General features: G+C 31.7%; 1 protein-coding gene across 2 annotated transcripts in view; it reads left to right on the top strand.

The window, feature by feature from the left end:
- Positions 1 to 2,636: 2,636 nt before the first annotated feature.
- Positions 2,637 to 20,501, top strand: part of CAB39L (calcium binding protein 39 like) — a 74,099-nt gene continuing 56,234 nt past the window's right edge. For both annotated transcript variants that reach the window (XR_003047610.1, XM_006916451.3), the window contains exon 1: positions 2,637 to 3,172. The gene's annotated coding sequence lies outside the window, so the exon portion shown is untranslated. The remainder of the gene's footprint in view (positions 3,173 to 20,501) is intronic.

Below are 20,501 nucleotides of genomic sequence, written 5' to 3'. Positions count from 1 at the left end.
TAGACATTGTGAATTTTATGTTGTGTGCTAGATTTCTAAAAATTTCTTTAAATATTTTGAATTCTTCTCTAAGATGCAGTTAATTTCTTTGGAAAGAATTCAGTCCTTTCAAGGACTACTTGTAAGCTCTGTTAGAAGGGACCATAACATCCTATAATTAAATTGTTGCCACTACTGAAGCAATATTTTGAGTACTACTCAACTCAGTTTCCCATTTATTATGAGATTTCTTCACTCTGGCCATTGGGGACATGAACTATTCCCAGCATGTGTGAATGCTGGGAATTCTTCAGCCTCCTTTTCTCTAGTGGTTCTTTCCTTGGCCATGGAGAGTTTTCTCCACAGACATGCACTGGTCAGTTCTCAGATGGAAATTTGAGGGAACCCTCTGTAGATCTCTGGGGCTCTCTTTGCAGCTGTCTCCTCTCTGGTAACTGCTCTGTGAATTTTAGTCACATTGGCCTTCTTGAATTCTCAACTCTGCTTCTTCAACAAGGGGAGACAGTCACACTGTTTGGGTTTCCCTCCCTGCTGGATAAGGCAATTGTAACTCTTACCTTGTTTGTTTCCCTTCTCTCCATGGTTACTGGGCTGAGCTGCGTGGTGTTTAGTATCTGAAAACCAACGTTTTATATATTTTGACCAGTTTTTAGTTATGTAAGGCAGAAGAGTAAATTCAATTCTGTTACTTTGTTGTATCTTGAAACAGAAGTCATTGTAAATGTACTTTTAATTCTTTGTCCAAATAATTTTTGGAAGAATGTTCTTTTTAATTTTCAAGTATTAATAGGATTTTTAGAAGAACATTTGCTTATCTGTTAAAAAATTTTGTAAAGTAACTTCTTGTGTCCAGAGGATGAAGCTTGTACTATTTCTCCTCTGCAAATGTATTAATTTCTTTGAGGTCTAATGTAAGGTCACTTTTTGTGATTTCTTTGTGTGCATCTTAAAAATGGTATTTAGTAGGAGTCAAATATAAACATACAGACAATCATATGTACTCAGGCTTATTATATATTTTAAATACCTTGTCTTTATTTTGAGGCTTAGAATCATAGATTGCTATAACATCTACTAATTTTAAAGTGACTTAAAAAAAAATTAACCTTGTAGTTATTCTAAGTGCCCCTCACTACAAATTCTGAATTTCTTCAATTATACCAGAACTCTTTCAGTAATCTTAGACTCAGGAAGATACAAAGCACTTAATTCCTTTTAGTGTTTTGGGATAATGTCCATTTAACATTTCTTTAAAAATGGGATAAATAAAACTGAAATTTTACAAAAATACTCACTGAAAGAATAATGAGCAAACTAATCTCTATTCTCCTTTGATGCCTATTTCTTAGGTGTTAAGATACAAATTATCTTATAATATAGTTAAATTTTTAAGGTCTACTTTAAATGAACTAGATTAAGAAATATATTTTTAAATAAATATGTGTATATCAGGAAATATATATTAAACATATGATATGTAGATTAAGAAATGAAGCCAAGTTTTATTTGCTTATGTTTCTTAAGGATTATAAACAGCTGTTAATAAATATTTACCTTTTACTTTACGTAAGCTTGTATCACTAAGAGATTTTAGTTCTGCAGAGAGTAGGATTAAAATAATAATAGGTCTAATAACTAACTACTTCTGTCAGTTCTGTAATTGGGAGATCTGTCATCAGAAGGAGAGCCCAAGAATTTTGACTGGTAACACAAAGTAGGAGACAGAAAACCTAAAAATCTTTGGAGCTAAGGAACTGGAACAGAAAACTCCAAAACAGGCTTGACTAGCATTCTCACAGAGCCAGCATGTATTCCAAGCTGAGTACATTGCTTCCTATTTCCAAAGAGTCCTGCAAATGCCGCCTAAGTCTGTTACTATCTCATTCAGCTTTCTACCTAATTCCTCATTCCCAAACCTTGCAGAGATCCATGATTTTAAGATATTTTATTCTATAATTATCCATGTACAATAATGAAAAAAAAAAGGTTTTTTTTTTGTTGTTGTTGTTGTTTTTGTAGCCTTTAGCTTTTTCAATTGTCATTGAAGAGGTATTATGCATCCTGACCAATAATGCTTATATGTGTGTGTGAGGTGGGGAGACTTTCTAAACAAAATAAAATAATTACATTTAGTTTACACATGAATGGTACAAGCTGCTCTATTTATTATTTTTGGTGTCAATACTTGTCTTTGTTCTTTATAATTTCCCATTTTATAACTGCAGATGTTGGTTCTATGTTTCAAAATATACCCTATTTAAAAATACATTAACATTTCACAAAATTACACTTAAAATTAAATTATGAATAATTCTAAACTATTCCTTACTTTTTAAAGCTCAAGATTAAATTTTTTGAGTAGTTAAGTTTCAAGATAAAATTATTTGTGTATTTACTTGCTACACTTTCTTATTATGATTGAGAATAGCATCTTCTCTGAGGAACTAACATTAGCAGATGAATCAGTTATTATCACTGTCAACATGCCTTTGTTAGAAACCTTTATTTAAACAAGATGGTCAGGCCAGTTTAATCTGTTGACAAAACCCCATGCATGAATAAGTATAGGACTTAAAGGGAAAAAAATGTGATAAGAAAAAAATTTTTGTTTATCCCTAGGCTCCTTTTTTTTTTTTTTTTTTTTTTTTTTTGCCAAGCATGAAATTTACCTCAGCTTGATTGCTTTACACACATTGTTGTGACGTTGCACCATTGGGAGACAGGAAGAAAAAGAGGGAGCTTTGACTGTGTGGTATGTATCTAAAAGAGTGTATTAAAGAGGGAGAAGAGAATGAACACATAAGCAAGCTGGTTTGACCAGAAACAGAACTGCCTGTGACAGATTAAGAGACAAGCAAGGCTTGGAATCTGAGAGCAAGCAAAGAGAGTGGAAATTTACAGCTGCCTGTGTGAGTGTTCAAGTGATCATTTTCTGCTAACGTTTTCCGGTGGTAACTGTTACTCTTCAAAGAGAGAGACAGAAAGTCAAGACGGGATTGTGGAAACTCTTTTCTCCGCCATGCCTTGGTAATAGGAAGCACCCTCTATTGAATGGAAGATAAAGGCTACTTCATCTAACGTGCTTTGAGCCCAGGAGAGAGCTGTCTTCAGCACCTCACCATGTGTCTACTTTTTGTTGCTTAGACAAGCCTGGGCATTTCTATAACATTTGGTGAGTATCAGCCAGGGTATAGAAGCAGAATTAATATGGTAAATGTTAGTTTTAGTTGAAGTTTTACACTTAGTGCTTATATGTTCATTTTAAATCATGTCGTTACCTTGTTTCTTTGTGCATGATAAACTGCTGTTACTAGGAGAGGTTTAAAAAAACAACTACAAAACAATACTTCTCTGTTGCCTACGGCACTTGAACCACTACCAACTATGTGTCCATGAAATATCTTATTTTGGAAATAGATTTTTATTTACGAAGAGTTTCTAAAAATAAAATAATGGCAATATATCATTTTTCATGTTTCTCTTTAAACTGCATGAAAATTCAAAAGTTATCTATGTCTAGTGTCAGTAAGTTTGAAATTATAGTTATGATGTTTGGTATTATAAATTACTATAAATTACAACATTCCCTCATGATTCAAATAGAAATGTTAATCATACCATTAATTAAAAAGATATATAATTTAAATGTTGAATGCTCTGTTAGATCTAATAAGTGACACATGATTTTTTTCAGACTCCTATAATGAAAATTAAAATTAGACAATTTACATATCAGATTTACCATTTGATACAAAATGAATGCACATGGATTTTAAATTAAAGATTTTAAATTATTTTGTTCTTAAAGCTGATACCAAGCTCTCATATAATGTTGGTCTAATGAAGAACTAATATAACAAGATGCATATATGTGTGTAAGCAATAGAGCAGAAAAAGGAAAATTAAACTCTTAAAATATGCATTCACATTCTGTTATAAACAACACAAGAGATCATATGCTAACTTTATATATGTCCTTTTAAAGGCATCAATGGAAGGCATGTAATCATTCCTCTGTGGGAGGAAGTGTATATTGTTAGCTGCTGAACTGAGTCATTGCATAAAGATGAACCATTCCAAGCAAAGTTTCTAATCTATTCTTTGCCAGCCTCAAAAATATGTTTTTATTGATTCAAATGAGTCCTTTGAGACAGAACAACTTAGCTGAAATGAAAACTTCAGTAGAGTGTCAGTAAGCATATTAAAAGGATTTTTACCTAACCATAATATAAAATGGCTGTACTTTCTCTGATGTTTCTTCTAAGTATGCAGAAGCCTGTAGAACAGGTTTTGTTTTGTGAGGGTTTTTTTTTTTTTTTTTGGCCTGTTGGTCTGTTTAAGAAGGAACTCAGCTGGTCTGTGGAAACCTTTTCTGGATCAGTATCTTGCACTTAAATTAGTCAAAAGTAGATGCAACAGTGATAATATCACAAACAACTTTTACTTCTTCACAGAATTCCCCACACTCAGTCCTTCTTGGACTGATGGAGGATTGGCACACAGCTTCAATATTCAAAATTTTTTTTTTATTTTGAACTAGTAATTCTTTGGTATTACCTTAGTGGTGGTACCATTTCTTAAGCCCATAAGAGTGTAAATATAGAAATAAAGAATAAGTCATTCCCAGTTGATAGATATTTTGTACTCGAGAAGTTCATTTGTGAGTGGGTTCTTGGGAATTGGGGATTTATCTTCCCTGGAAAACAATTTAACAAATGATTTTCAGGCTTTTATTATAGCCTAAGAATATATTTTACTCACATAGTAGCAAAACCATTGCCATCCTGAAAAAATATTAGAAAATCAATTCTAGTAATGAAACTAAATATAAAAACAATTATGTCGAATAAGGCATTATCTTTATTTATTATAAATATTAATGCTTGAAGAAAAGCAAGTTTAATAAGAGGTAGATGAGTATTTGGAAGGATGCTTATAAGTAGGACTTCTGGGTACTTTTAAGAGCTTTCAAGATTGATTGCACTGTATATGAGATTAGTCTCACATTAAAATCAGTGATTTTTCTTTTCATTGCTACAAGGCTATTTCTAGCCATTTGCTTTTATGCTTATCACCCCATGTGTGAGCTTTAGCCCTCTCTCTGGCACATAAGTAGGTACCTAATAAATAGATACGAGAAAAGGACTAAACTCTTTTTTTGGTTCACAAAAATGGAACTGAGTAATTTTTCATAGGTATCCAAAATAGGAAAGGGGTTTATGGATACACAATTTTTATTATGAGAGAGATAGCCTGACAAGAACTGATTGAACTGTGAAATGCAAACAAAGCAATAGTAGTACAGAATAGGCCTAATTATTAAGAGAAAAAGAAAAGACCATGGGATAACTTGGTAGCGATCCTGAATGAGTAGGGGTGGTGATGAGAGAAGCAGTTTACAAGCTAGATATCTTGAGTACTTGAGGCATTCTGAAGTAAGATGTCAACTTTAACTCAGAAGAATTATGTATTTGCAAATGTGTACTAGGATCCATACCAAGAAATGTGGCCTGTTTGGAAAACTCAAATTAGGTCAATCCAAATTCAGGTTAGTTACACTGGGGCTAAAAGTTCCTCTAAAGTGCAAATATATAAAATTTAAAAGTTATTAATACAATAAACAGATGTAATAAAGTAATTAATAATAAGATAACAATACAATGAATGTATATTACATTTATCTTGGATAATTTTAAGTGGCAGAAAAACTTTCCTATTTGACCAAAAAAGCACTGTCTTTGTTTATTTAAAAAAAATTTAAACTAAACCTACCACCACATAATAAAAATTCAGAAAAGTTCAGAAATTGCCATTTTTTCATGTGGCAAATCATATTTAAAAAGTAATGATTTTGCATAGTCCTAAGTGGCATATAACAGGTGCTTAATAAATATTGATTGAATGAAATAAGATGGAATAATTTGAGCAGTTTTTTATTTGAGATATGGATGTCTGTGTTTACATGTACATATATATTTAAAATGTAGCTTAAAGATAATATTTACTGATATTTCTTTAACAAGGAAAAAAGCTTTTAAAACTATATTAGCATGCTTTTTAATTATGGTTCTCCTTAGTATTCCATTGATAATTAAAATAATTGGTTTAAATTGAAATATTTACTGCTTGTAAATGAGACAATATACTTTTCAGTTTTGTAGCTTAGATGTCTTAAATTTTTGGCAAGAACACATCTAGTCTCTTCCATCTTTGGAAGGTATGAAAGATTATATTAACCTACCCAGCCAGAAAAACTATACAAACCTAGAAGTCTATAGCATATGAGCTGTCTGCAGCTAAATTACTTTCATCTGTACTCTCCCATGTTAATGTTTTTATAGATTAACAGCTCAGAGACAGGCACAGGGGCTTACTGAAACTATGAAATAGTTACATTTTAAACTATAACTATAAACCTTGTCTTAATACAAATAACAGTAATCAAAGTTTTATGATTGCTATGTGTATTATGTATGTGTTTACAGGAAAGACTTAACAAAGTGAATTTTGAGTTTCCATTAATGATTCTGTTATAAAGAATAACCACTGTGAATTTCAGAGATCTGATGTTTGATTATAGTTACTAGTTTTTGAGAATACTGACCTAGCTTCAGATCTCTGTTATAAATTGAGATTGTGAAATTCTAATATAAAATTATCATTCATTGACAATCATTAATAGCTAATAGATGTAAAAATTTTAACTTCAACAAATGATTGGAGCTGTCAACAGGAACATTACTATGAACCTAATGCATGAAATTACTGGTTGTTTTTCCTGGAACAGTAATCTAGTAGGTTATTTATAACAAATAAATTAGTAATTGTATTCCTAACCTCATATGCTAATTTTATTTTTAAGTTATTCCAGTGGTTACAGTACATTATAATTAAGGAGGAATTCCCAAGGACATGGGTTTCTCTTCTTATGAAAGAGTTTTTATTCTATATAAATCTGGTCAAGGCTTCCAGATGAATGAGGATGCATAGAAAACTTTCCACAAGTTTTTCATTTCTCTGTGTAAATTATTCATACTTAGAAAATGTCTCTCCCTCGTTAATAAAACTTAGAAGAACAAAATGATTCCTAGTCATTTTGAACTGAGAAAAAGGATGATCAGTGAAAGTCCTCATTTATACTTTATTGTCTATTGATTTTCACTTATTTCTATAAATATTCAAGTACAAAATTCAATTGGGATGCTTTAATTACACCTAGGATGTATATTTAAAAATGGAATAGTTGAAGGATAGAAGACATTGAATGGAAGATAACTTTGAATGTGCTTTGTAATGGATTTAGTGTCATAGTATATGTAACTATAATGATACGCTTTGAAGTTTATTACCTCTGTGACAGTAACTCTAAAATATGATTTTGCCAGGGGTAGGGATGGCAGGATATAAGGGGAGAGACCCACTTGAATACAGCGAATACAGTAGAACTTTTAGGTATACTTTTTTATTTTAATATTTACATTCAATCAAATGTACCCATTTTAAGAGAACAATTCAATGAATATTGACAAATGTATACATTCATGTAACTTTCATCCCATTTTTAAAAAATGAATCTTATAGGCCCAAGTATTTGCCATAGATGCACTTTTAATTGCATTATTTCTATCTGTGAGTTCTGTTTGGAATACAGATTTTTTAAAAAATGGTACTTCCTGAACTTATCTGAAATTTTTTTATGTGATGGTAGGTTTATTTATTTATTTATTTTTAATTCAAGAGACGATACCCATTCCTTAAGTTTAAATTATCAAGCTCAAAGAAGGAATTTTAGGTGAAGGGAAAGAAGGCTCGGTTTTGAATTGGCTTCCTTACAGTGAGTTAGCAGTTTGGTTGTACTTTTTATGGTTTTACCCATGGGAATCTTGAAATTTTTCTTTGCTTCAGAGATAAATTTCCCACTCCCTTAAACTTCAGTGGAAACCTTTGAAATTAGGACTATTATTGAACAGCACAATTTAAGGTTAGATATAAAAGACTAGAAATACCCATTAGCCTCCTACGGATATTATATTTATTTCCCTTTAAAATATTTTAAGGGATGACAATGAGGGCATTTAGTGCCCCAAATGACCTTTTCTCTTAGCTTCTCCTTTCTCTCTTCAAATACTCCTCTCCTCTTACTTCACCGAACATATTCAGATGGGTTCACCCAAGTGATTGATTTTGGTCCATCTTTAATGGCATTTACACATAAGTTAGAAACATGAAATATTTTACTGTGTATTAGGAAAGGGAATGTTGCCAGAATCGACTACAAAATCTACAGGGACTGAATTCCCTAGGAGCAGAGCTGAATAATCTTGTTTGGCTTTTTCTCCAGAGTCTGAGCCACTTATTGCTCTATGAAATTTCATAGCCAAAGTAACAGAAATCATTTTGTCTGACTAATGCTTTGAAAAGACAGGATGATCAGATATTCCACAGTTTGAATTTTTAAAAAATGGTTGTTTAGTTATTAAAAAATCATTTATGAAGTGTTTCCATTATAAAAGCATTTGCATGATTATTAAACAAAGTTTGCAAAAAAAAACAACCAAAATTTGAAGGAAGAAGAAAATTATCCACAGCTAGCTACCCAGAGGCAATCACTATTACCTTTTTAAACCATTTTTTTCTATGCGTAGATTTTTGTCTACTTGTATTTTTGTTTGCTTTTACATAGTTGTAGTTAAACTCTGTAATGTGGGATGGTATTTTTAACATTTCCATTTTTTCACATTCTTTATAAACATTTTCATAGCCATATACTGTATTTCATCAAACCATTGGTTATAAGGCATATAAGAAAGAAAGCAAAACTGCAGTTACTATAAGATCTCATTAACTGTAAGAAGTGGAATTACTACTAGGTCAGAGGTTGTGAATATTTAAAGTTTCTAGATCCATATAGCCATAAAACTGCCCAGTTTTTTTTTCCCACCAGTAAGAAAAGAGAAGGCTTGTTGCATCTCACCATCAGTAGATTTGAATTCTCAAAACAACAACAGAAAACTTTGTTATATAATGGGCAAAGCAATCTTTCACTTTGAGTTTACATTTTTTCATTATAGAGAATAAACATTTACTATGTTTTTAATTGGATTTTCTCCTTTGTGGTTTTCCATATCTATATATAATTTCCTTAATAATTTTCTTAATTCATTCTAAGAGATCTCCTTTTATAATGATATTAGTTTTCTGTCTTTTATTTTTATACCATGGAATTTTCTTACTTGTTGTTTGCCTATAATTTATTATTTCATCCATAAAAATTCAAAAATTTATTAGATTCATAGCATATTTGTATTGACTGATTTTTCAGTCTTTTCACTTGAGGTTTATTTCATCACTTCTAAAATTAGAGAAATTATTTTACATCCAGAAATTTGAAAGTCACTCATATTAATTAACATCTGTATCAGGGCTCTTTTGTTCCATTGGTCTATTTTTGTCTACCACAGTTTTACTTATAGTACTTAATAACACTTTTAATTTCATTCCCTTCTAAGTAATCTATCTTTTTAGGATTTGTTATCCTTGCTTTTTTGTATTGTTAATTTAGTTACCAAAAACTTTTTTGGACTTGTGATTGGAATTATTTCAAACCAAGGACTTGCAGAATAATTGACATATTATTAATAGTCATTTTTTTCTATTCAAAAACAAGGTTTTTCTAATCAGATCTTTTCTTAGTTATGTGCAGTTTTCCCATATAATCTCTTTATTGTTTCAGGAAATAAGAAATGCGCTCATAATTAATAATGCAGAAAAACACCAAGATAGAAAAATTTTAAATGTATCACAAATCTCTAATTTATTGATTCACATGTAGCTATAAAAAATAATACAGTCTAACCAATGTACTGTATACTTGAAAATAATTTAAATAAATAAATTTTTTAAAAAAGAAATGTCTTTGGAAAGTTAGTGTAAACTCAAGATGTGAACATTATAGATATCTAACCAATGTACTGTATACTTGAAAATAATTTAAATAAATAAATTTTTTAAAAAAGAAATGTCTTTGGAAAGTTAGTGTAATAACTCAAGATGTCCCTTTCAAATAAACACACTTCAGATTTCTTAAAAAAAAAAAAAAGACATTTTGTATACCCTTCATCCAGTTTCCCCCTATAATGACATCTTGCATAACTATAGTATAGTATCACAATGAGAAAATTGACAGATATAATTTACAGACCTTATGTAGATTTCACTGGTTTTACATGCCTTCATGTTGCATGTATGTATATTTAATTCTTTGCAGTTTTATCATACGTGTAGTTTCATGCGAACATCACCATAATCAAAATACAGAACAGTTCCATTGCTAGGATATCTTCAACCTTTTTTAGCTACAGCCATCTTCCACCCTCACCCCTCCATAACCCTTGGCATCTTCTGTTTTCCATCTTTGTAATTTTAACATTTTAAGAATATAGAATGGAATCATTCAATATGTAACCTTTTGAGATTGGCTTTTTTCACTCACCATAATTCTCTTGAGATCCAAGTTGTTGAGTATATCAATAGCATGTTTATTTTTATTAATGACTAGTAGTCCACTGTATGGATATATCACAGGTTAACCATCATTGCTTCCAATTTTTTGCTATTACAAATAATACTGCTGTGAAAATTTGTGTACAGGTTTTTGTTTGAAAATAAGTTTTCATCTCTTTGTGATCAAAGCCTAAGAGTGCAATGGGTTGTATAGTGATCATATGTGTAGTTTTATAAGAAGCTGCCATATTCTTCTTTAAAGCAGCTGTACCATTTTACGTTCCCACCAGCAGTGTATGAGTAACCCAGTTTCTTTGCATCCTCACCAGCATTGGGTGTGTTGTTACTATTTTTCATGTTAGTCATTTCGATACGTGCATAATAATATCTCATTGTGGTTTCTGTTTGCATTTCCTAATGGTTAATGATGTTGAACGACTTTTTACGTGCTTATTTGCCATCTTTATATCTTCTTTGGTGAATTATCTGTTCATTTCTTTTACCCATTTTCTAATTGGATTATTGGTAATTTACTGCTGAATTTTGAGAATTCTTTAGCTATTCCAGTTACAAGTTTTCTGCTGGTTTTGTGTTGGTTATGTGGGTTTTAAATATGCTATAATAATATACTTTTCTATTTAACTTTTTAAAATTAAAATTTATAGTTTTTTTCAAGTATAGATCTGAAGTAGATATTGTATGTAGTTTTCAGTATGAATGAGATATGTTTTTCATTATATTTTCTAACTTGTTATTGCTTATGTATGAAAGCTAGTAATTTATGTATATTTATCATGTATTTGACTACTTTATTCAAATCCTGTTAAGTCTGAGTTTTTTAGTTATTCGTCTTAGATTTTTAATGTATATAATCATATTATCTGTGAATTGCACATCCTTCCCTAATTTTGTACTAATTTCTGTTTTATATTTTAATGCATTGATCAGAACATATAAAAATGATAGTGTGATAGTAATGGTTTTTATTTGTGCCTCTTTTAGTGATAATGACTCCATTAACAATGATTTTTTAAAAATTCTTTTAATAAAAAATAGTCATTTTTGTCAAAACCCATAGAACTATATGCCACAAAGAGAGAACTTTATGGTATATAAATTAAAAACAAAACAAAAACAAATATGAGCCACCCAAAATGTAATACAACCTGTAACAAATAAGTAAGTTTATTACAAATAACTTATTACAAATGAATGACAAGTTATTAAACAACTCATTACAAATGAATGACAGCGATAATTATGGAGCAGGAAAGAACTAACCTAGGAATCTTTGGAAATAGTATTTTGACTGGATATAGGTTAAATAGAAAAATAAGGGTACACAGATACTGTTCTCTATTTGGGTTTCTCACAGGGACATGAGTTAGCCATTTTAAAAAACATTTTATATTTTTATTTTTTTCAATTATAGTTGGCATACAGTATTATATTAGTTTCAGGTATACAACACAGTGATTAGACATTTATATAACTGATAAATCCAGTACCCATCTAATACCATACATAGTTATTACAATACTACTGACTGTATTCTCCAAGCTATACTTTATAACCCCATAACTATTTTGTAACTACCAATTTGTTCCTCTTAATCCCTTCCCTGCTTTACCCATCCTACCACTTCCCAATATGACAACCATCGAAATGCTCTGTACCTATGAGCTTGTTTCTGTTATTTATTTGTTTATGCTGTTCTCAAGATTCTACATGTGACGTTTGTCTTTCTCTGTCTGACTTACTCCACTCAGCACAGTACGCCTCTAGGTCCATCCATGTTGTTGCAGATGGCAAGCTTTCATTCTTATTATAGCTGAGTAATATTCCATTGTATGTATGTGCCACATTTTTTTTTTTTATCCATTCATCCATTGATGGACACTCAGGATGACTCCATATCTTAGCTACTGTAAATAATGCTGCAGCAAACATATAGATTCACATGTCCCTTCAAAGTAGTGTTTTGGGTTACTCCAAATAAATACCCAGAAGTGTATGGATAACTGGGTCCTTCTTTGTCTCTTTGTATAGCCTTTGTTTTAAAATCTATTTTGTCCGGTATAAGTATTGCTACCTCAGCCTTTTTGTTTGTTTGTTTCCTTTTTCATGAAACATCTTTTTTCATCTCTTTATTTTCAGTCTCTGTGTATCTTTCGATCTGAGGTGAGTCTCTTGTAGGCAGCATATATAAGGATCTTGTTTTCTTTTCCATTCAGCAACACTATCTTTTTATTGGATCATTTAATCTATTTACATTTAAAGTAATTGTTGCTTGATATGTAGCTATTGCCATTTTATTATTCATTTTTTATATTTTTTTCTTTTTTTTAAGTTCCTCTAACATTTCCTGTAATACTGGCTTTGTGATGATGAACTCCTTTAGCTTTTTTTTTTTTTGTCTGAGAAGCTCTTTATCTGTCTTTCAATTTTAAATGAAAAGCTTTGTGGGTAGAGTAATCTTGGTTGTAGGTCATTGCTTTTCATCACTTTGAATTTTCTTTCTAGGTCCTTCTGGCCTGAAACATTTCTATTGAGATATCACCTGACAGTTTTATGGTGGCTCCCTTGTAGATAACTAACTGCTTTTCTCTTGCTGCTTTTAAGATTCTCTCTTTGCTTTTAACCTTTGGCATTTTAATTATGATGTATCTTGGTGTAACAATGATTTTATTTTTTATTGAGCTGAGATTTATTTATAGATTTTATTTTATTGATGACTTTGTCTTAAACTGAAATAATTTTAATTGGACTTATTTTTTTTCTCTTGCTCTTGATTTATTTATTTTTTAAAAAATTTTTAAGCATTTTATTTATTTATTTGTTAGACATTTTATTTATTTCCCCTCCCCCACAATCTGGTAACCACTAGTTCATTGTCCATGTCCATGAGTCTCTGTTTGTCCTGTTCATTTGTTGCTTTTAGGTTTATATCCCACATATTAGTGATATCATGTGATTTTCAGCCTTTTCCGTCTGGCTTATTTCGCTTAGTATGATTATTTCAAGGTCCATCCATGTTGTTGCAAATGGCAGTATTTCATCTCTTCGTATGGCTGAGTAATATTCCGTTGTATATATGTACCATAGCTTCTTTAGCCAATCATCTGTTGTAGGACACTTCTGTTGTTTCCATGTCCTGGCCCCTGTGAATTGTGCTGCTATGAACATTGGTGTGCAAATATCTTTTCTGTTATGGGTTTCAAGTCTTTGGGGTAAATACCCAGTAGAAGGATTGCTGGACCATATGGTAGATCAATTCTTAGTGTTTTGAGGAACTTCCATACTGTTTTCCATAGTGGCTGTACCAATTTGCAGTCCCATCAGCAGTGTATGAGGGTTCCTATTTCTCCACATCCTTTCCAACATTTGTTATTACTTGTCCTATTAATTATAGCCATTCTAAAACGTGTAATAGATGGTATCTCATAGTGGTTTTGATTTGCATTTCCCTAATAGCAAGCGATGTTGAGCATCTTTTCAAATAGTTGTTGGCCATTTGTATTATTGGACTTATTGATAAAATTAATTATATACACCAGTTTCCCCAAATTAAATAATCCAATTTGATATATTCTATAAACATAGTCTGATTTTATTGACAAGAATTATATGTACGTAGGATCTACATTGAACATATTTTAACTGAAAATAACTTAAATTATTTTCCCTAGTAACTTCTGTTTCCATTTCTATCAGTAGCTATTCTAAACTTTTTTTTTCTTAAAGTCCATATTATACTCCTCTGTTCTTTATCTCTCTCTAGTAGTGACTTGTTCTTCTACTTAGCAGAGAAAATCAAGATCACAGAATAAAAATAGATATGTAATACAGTCTTTATTTTCCCCAACATATATAAAATGTTATTCAGTTTATAAAAAATTGACATATATTTATATTATATCTATTATATGTAATCTATAAATATATGTCCTAGTCCCAATAATAATTAGTTGTGTCATTTTTGTTTTAGTTATGTCCCTTGCTGGGTTTATAGCAGAATTGTGTGTGTGCACACGTGTGAGCACTAACTCAATTTGAATCTTGATTTTTTTTAGTAGTTGAATTTAACACATCTGTATGTATTTTGCTCTTATTCCTTTTGTACTATTTTGTATTCTCTAATTACTATTTGCTTGGCCTTTACTTTTTCTTTCCATTCCTGATTCTTACTGATTCAAATTATTTTTTGTTCCTTTTTCCCCCTTTTGATAGTTGAAAGTTTTGCCTATTGTATCTGTTGTTCCCTTGAACAAAGTCTATAAAATAATTTTATTTATTTGTGTTTTTCCAGGTTATTGTTTATTTTTTGTAACATTTTGCCTCTATCAAAATGCTTTAAGAGTACTTTGACAGTTGTATTAAGTTTCACAGACACGTCAGCCTTCATTTAGACTTAACTATAAATTTTATTGGTTTCTTTGCTCAACTCCATATCTTTTTCATCTACTTACTCACGTTCCTATTTCTTTATTTTCTTCCTTTCTCTTCTTCTAGTCCTTCTCCATCTCCTCCCTTAAGTAATTTTACTTTGCCCTCACAAACGTGTAATAGTTTTTCCCCAGAAACTATGTAAACAGTGTTTCACTGTTTTTGAACATTTGTTTTCGAGTCACAAATGTTGATTCTTCTCTTAGAGTCTAGTTCTTGGGTGCTGCTCTGGATTTCCCCACTCTTTGGAAGTTCGTAAGATTTCTCCTTAGTCTCAGAGTTTAGAAGTTTTAGAATGTTCTTAGAGTTGGCCTTTTCGCATCCTCTCTGTATATCCCCTCGCATATGTATATTTGAAGACATGTGCTTTTGTTCAGCTTAAGGAAATTTTCTTCCATTATTTTTCTTTGTTGATTTATTTGTTACTCTTTCTTTGTCAGTTATCTCTGTTTTTCTTTTTCCTTTAAGAACTAGTATTCAATCAATATTGGCTCTCCAGATCTATCCTGTATATTTCCAACCTTTCTCTGAATAGGTTCTTATTTGTTTTTGTTTGTCTTTTCCTCTCCATTCCAGGAGATTTCCATGGCTTGGTCTTCAAGTTGCTTATTTGTTTATCACTTCTGTACCATTCAACCAGTCAACTATTCTACTGCATTTTTATTTAGTCATGCATGCTTTTAGTTCTAAGAATGTTTTCTTCTTCACCGTTCTTAGCAGCCTGTTCTTATTTTATGAACATGATAGCATATCATATTTTGGGGAGAGGGGATATTAATATATATTTTGTCTTATTTTAATGGCTTTTCTCCCCCCCCCCCGCCCCTGAGTTTTGCTCTGTTTATAAATAAATATATGTAGGCTGACTAATTTTGTACCTTTCAGTTATTCTCAGTCAATTTTCTGTGGGGTCATTTCTACTCTATGCAGTTTTGGATTACCATGCTGCATGGGGGGGGTATATGTGTGTGTGTGTGTGTGTGTGTGTGTGTGTGTGTGTGTGTATAGATAGATAGATAGATAGATAGATAGATAGATAGATAGATATTTTTAGTATTTTATTTTGGCCAGCTCTCTTTTCGTCTAAATCCTTTTATTTATTTATTTTTTTCAATGATCTGTTCTATCTCCTACAGAAAATTAATTTTGGAAGTGACCTTTCCTGTCCAAGTCCACAGGGTATTTCTGTCCTTTTCTTGTGCTTTTTTCTTCTTCTTTTTTAAATAGAATCTACGTTTTGTGTTATTTATTCTGTGTATTCACTCTTGAAAGTGGAAAAATACAACAGGGCCAGTGGCAGTCCCTGACATTGTGCGCTGCGTGGCCGCTGTCAGCAGTAACGCTAGAGGGCAGGTTGATGCGCAAGGCCCTAACACAGTTTTCAATGCCCAGGAGGCATTTATCTAGTGTCAATCTGTTGGAATAACAGATTGGCATCTTCTCTCCTGGCTTCCTGAATTGGTGAAATATAGTATATGTTCTAAAATCTCTAAAGTAGATTTTATGAAAAAATTAGTACTACCACTTTATATCCATAAGGCACCATTTTCAGGATTCTTTCATTCCTTTTCTATCTTTGGCCGTGATAGATATGAGAAGTTAAAGATTCAGAATGAATATAGATAAGCAATGAATAACCAAGAGCTCATCCTATATGGCCTATCTAATTTTAAGGATCCTCCATACCCCTCTGTGGTATGGAGGATCCTTAAAAAATTAAAAATAGAACCACCATATGATCCAGCAATTCCAGTTTTGGGTATTTATCTGAAGAAAATGAAAACACTAGTTCAAAAAGATATATGTGCCCCCATGTTCACTGCAGCATTATTTACAATAGCCAAGATATAGAAACAATGAAAGTATCCATTGATGGTTGAATGGACACACATGGACACATACACAGAGACACACAGCCACACACACACACACACACACATACACACAGCCAAACACATACACACACGCACTGGAATATTATTCAGCCATTAAAAAGAATGAAATCTTGCCATTTGCCACAACATGGATGGACCTTTAAGGGCATTGTGCTAAGTGAAATAAGCCAGACAGGAAAAGACAAATACCATATGATCTCACTTATATGTGGCATTTACAAACAAAAACAAAAACAAGCTTGTATATATAGAGTACAGATCGGTGGTTGCCAGGGGTGGCTGGTTGGGGCGGATGAAATGGGTGAATGGGGTCAAAAAGTACAAACTTCCAGTTATAAAATTAGTAAGTCATGGAGGTGTAATAAAAAAATAATATAAGATAATTAAACTGGCTTTAACAAATAAATATAATGTATCTTCGCTTTCCCAAAACATTTGGCAAAATTTTTCTCGATATCTTCATGAGCGAAATGGAAAAATATGAGTGAAATGATATGACTAGGTAAATTCACAGTTAAACAAAAAAAGAAAAGAACTCTCTTAATTTACAGATATAACAAATGATACCCAGATAAAGGTGATAATTTCTGAATCATAATGATCAGTTACCAACTTAGAACTGGATAAGTACCATGTGTTTATTTAGCAAGTAGTGTTGAGTACCCATTGGTGCATTTCTTAAATAACAGGTGGAGTAAATGATGTGATTGGGGTGGGTGCACATGGAATGACCAGCCTAGTTTCTCAAATTGTAGAAAGGATAGCCTCCGAGTTTGAAGGGTATGGGGGTAGGTGTTTATCCTGGGAGTAGGGTGTGCCTGGCCATGGTCTGAAGAGAACAGTGCAGTCAATAGAGTTTCACATTAATTTGAAGGGGATCTGGGGGCTCGAACTGCATAGTTTGAGAGTGTGGGATTTGGTTTCCCTCGACTGAAGAATAATGAACCTATGAAATTTTAAAACATTAAACTAATTTTATATTATAGTTATTCCAATAACTAGGTACATTAAAATATAAAAATAATGAAGTTAAAAAAGGAATACTGAATTGGAGGCATTATATATAACATGTGTTAATTCCTTCTGTTATATAATCCCATTGTCCCTAAAATGTTTGCTTTCTCCACTTAATAATAAACTCCAAAGAGCAGAGATTGTGTCATGACTCTATCCCTAGTACTTAGCAAGATGCCTGTGATTAGTAATTACTAAGCTTATTCAATAAGTAAGTGAATGAATAAATTCAAAACAATAGGCAAATGAAAAATTGGAAGACAGCGAATCAAGAAATGCTGGCTATTTTATTAACATGGATATCCTGAATACATTTGTAATTTTACTAGAATTAGCATTAAAATTCACTTGTTACATTGAGAACTGAGCAGAGCAATAGGTAATAGACAAAAATCATGTCATGTCATATATATAGCATACTGTAATTTGTATTGTTTTGATGTCAGAGAGTACATATTTAGTTGAAATTCCCGCAGCTGGCTATCTTTTGTTTAGTGCTACCTGAAAAAAAATAACAATTACGCAAATGCTTTTAGCCTTTAAAAGAATTTTTAATGCTAAATATTTGAACACTGAATATTTAACATTCAAAGAATAAATTTATGCATTTAAAAAAATGTATAAGTGACTCAAGGAGCCAGAAATATCTATGACAATTAAGAAAAAAATTGTATCTCAATTATTATGCCTTTCTCTATAGTGAAATAATTCATTAACTATGTCATGGAACTTTTTGTAATAATTGCAGCTAAACATTGTAGGGTACCTCACTTATACTAGGCCCTGTGCAGGGTGATCTGCATACCGTTAATCCTCACAACAACCCTAAGAGGAAGATGTTATTATCCTCATTTACAGATAAGAACACAGAGCCTTAGAGAGATCACACACTGTGCCCAAGACCACCCAAGTTCAAAGCAACAGATTGCTTGCTCTGCGCAACTATCCAGTGATTGTTTCAGCACCCACCCCACCTCTACATTGCATAAACTTTGAAGTACACTCTGCTTTTATTTATTTATGTTTAGGCATGATTATTAAAGGAAAACTTAATATGTCCTTATAATTTTATTTTTGAGCTTTATAAAGGGACAAGACACAATGTTCTTTCGATGCTCTCTTTTTTGTACCTAACACCACCCACTGAGATTCACAGTGCGGTCGTCACATACTTAAACTTGAGTGCTCTGCCAACTTTCTGTGTCAGCTTTAGAGGCTGACTGGGGACCTTTAACATGCTTTTCAAATGTATCTTTACCCTGAAAGTGGACAAGTTTCCCCTCACACTTACCCTCCCCATATTAGGAAGTTGAGGCATCCCTATCGAAAACAACATCCCTACTGAAAACATGAAATGCTTTTTTAAGTTTTCTGTTTAGCATCAAAATTTATACCAACAGTTTGATTTCTACTTGACAACATATATATAGCCCATTGGAATTCTTGATCACAAATGATACTGAAGGAATTTATTGGAAGGGTATAAGGTAACTCACAGATCTGACAGAAATCCTAGGGAACCAGATTTAGGAAGTAGTTATCTAAGGGATGAGGGATTATCCTCATTATGGCCAAGGTTATACCACAAGAATAGCTGGGTTAGAGTGCTGCTGTCAACTGATGTGTATATCTGAGTATACATATTTATGTATAATATTCTTCATTGACTAATTGCACCATTATTAAAAAGAAAAATATTAGGAGAGATAGAATTAACCCAAAAGTCCATCAATAGGGTATTGGTAAAATAAATTATAATAATTTAATAATAAGAACTTGCCAAATAATAATTATACAATGTATCTGTATAATAGAATACTATATTGCTATTAAAACACTGTAAATCTAAACATGCACTTACAGAACAATATTCAAAATATAAAGAGTGGGGAAAAGTTGAAAAATATTATATTTAGTACTATTTTATTTTTGTGTGAAAAATATGCAGCGTCATTATCATTTCTGTGTAAAAAATATGCAGCGTCATTATCATTTCTATCTTTAGTCAAAATACCTAATTTTATCTGCTTATTCTCTAAAAGTACTCCTTTTCTCATTCTTGCATAATATGTAAAAAATATATATATTTATAAAAAGTCAGGAGGAATATATACCAAACTGATAATAGTTGTCACCTCTGGGTAATTGGTCAATGGGAACTTTTGATTTATTACATCATACTTCTGTAATTCTTGAAATATTTTTGCTACTAAACGTAAAGTAAATGAATATTCCTCTACTATCTGGAGGCTTCAATTATGAGATTTTTTTCCCTAGTACTTACATTTTTAGTGTAGATAGGGTGATGATAGTCATATTTGGCTTTTCTGCTCTACGTAAATAGATGTTCTCAAAAACAAGAATTGGTTCTTCTTTCTCCTTCCCCCTTACCTTTCACCATGGTAGTCCTAATTTCATCAGTGAAAATGGTTCTGAATATTTGAAGAGTAAATAAAGAACAGATTCTAAATAATTTTACATTGCAATTTTGTGATTGCTGTGGAGTAGCATGCTTTTAAATATTGCTTTACCACAGTATGTGCATCTTAATGCCCCTCTAGTTTTATTTGTTTTATTTTATCTATTATCATCAGCAGCAGCGTCATTATCATTTCTATCTTTAGTCAAAATACCTAATTTTAT

The sequence above is a fragment of the Pteropus alecto genome, unplaced genomic scaffold (genome assembly GCF_000325575.1).
Source record: "Pteropus alecto unplaced genomic scaffold, ASM32557v1 scaffold24, whole genome shotgun sequence".
Classification (NCBI taxonomy): Eukaryota; Metazoa; Chordata; class Mammalia; order Chiroptera; family Pteropodidae; genus Pteropus; species Pteropus alecto.
This window is presented reverse-complemented; position numbering and strand designations above follow the sequence as displayed.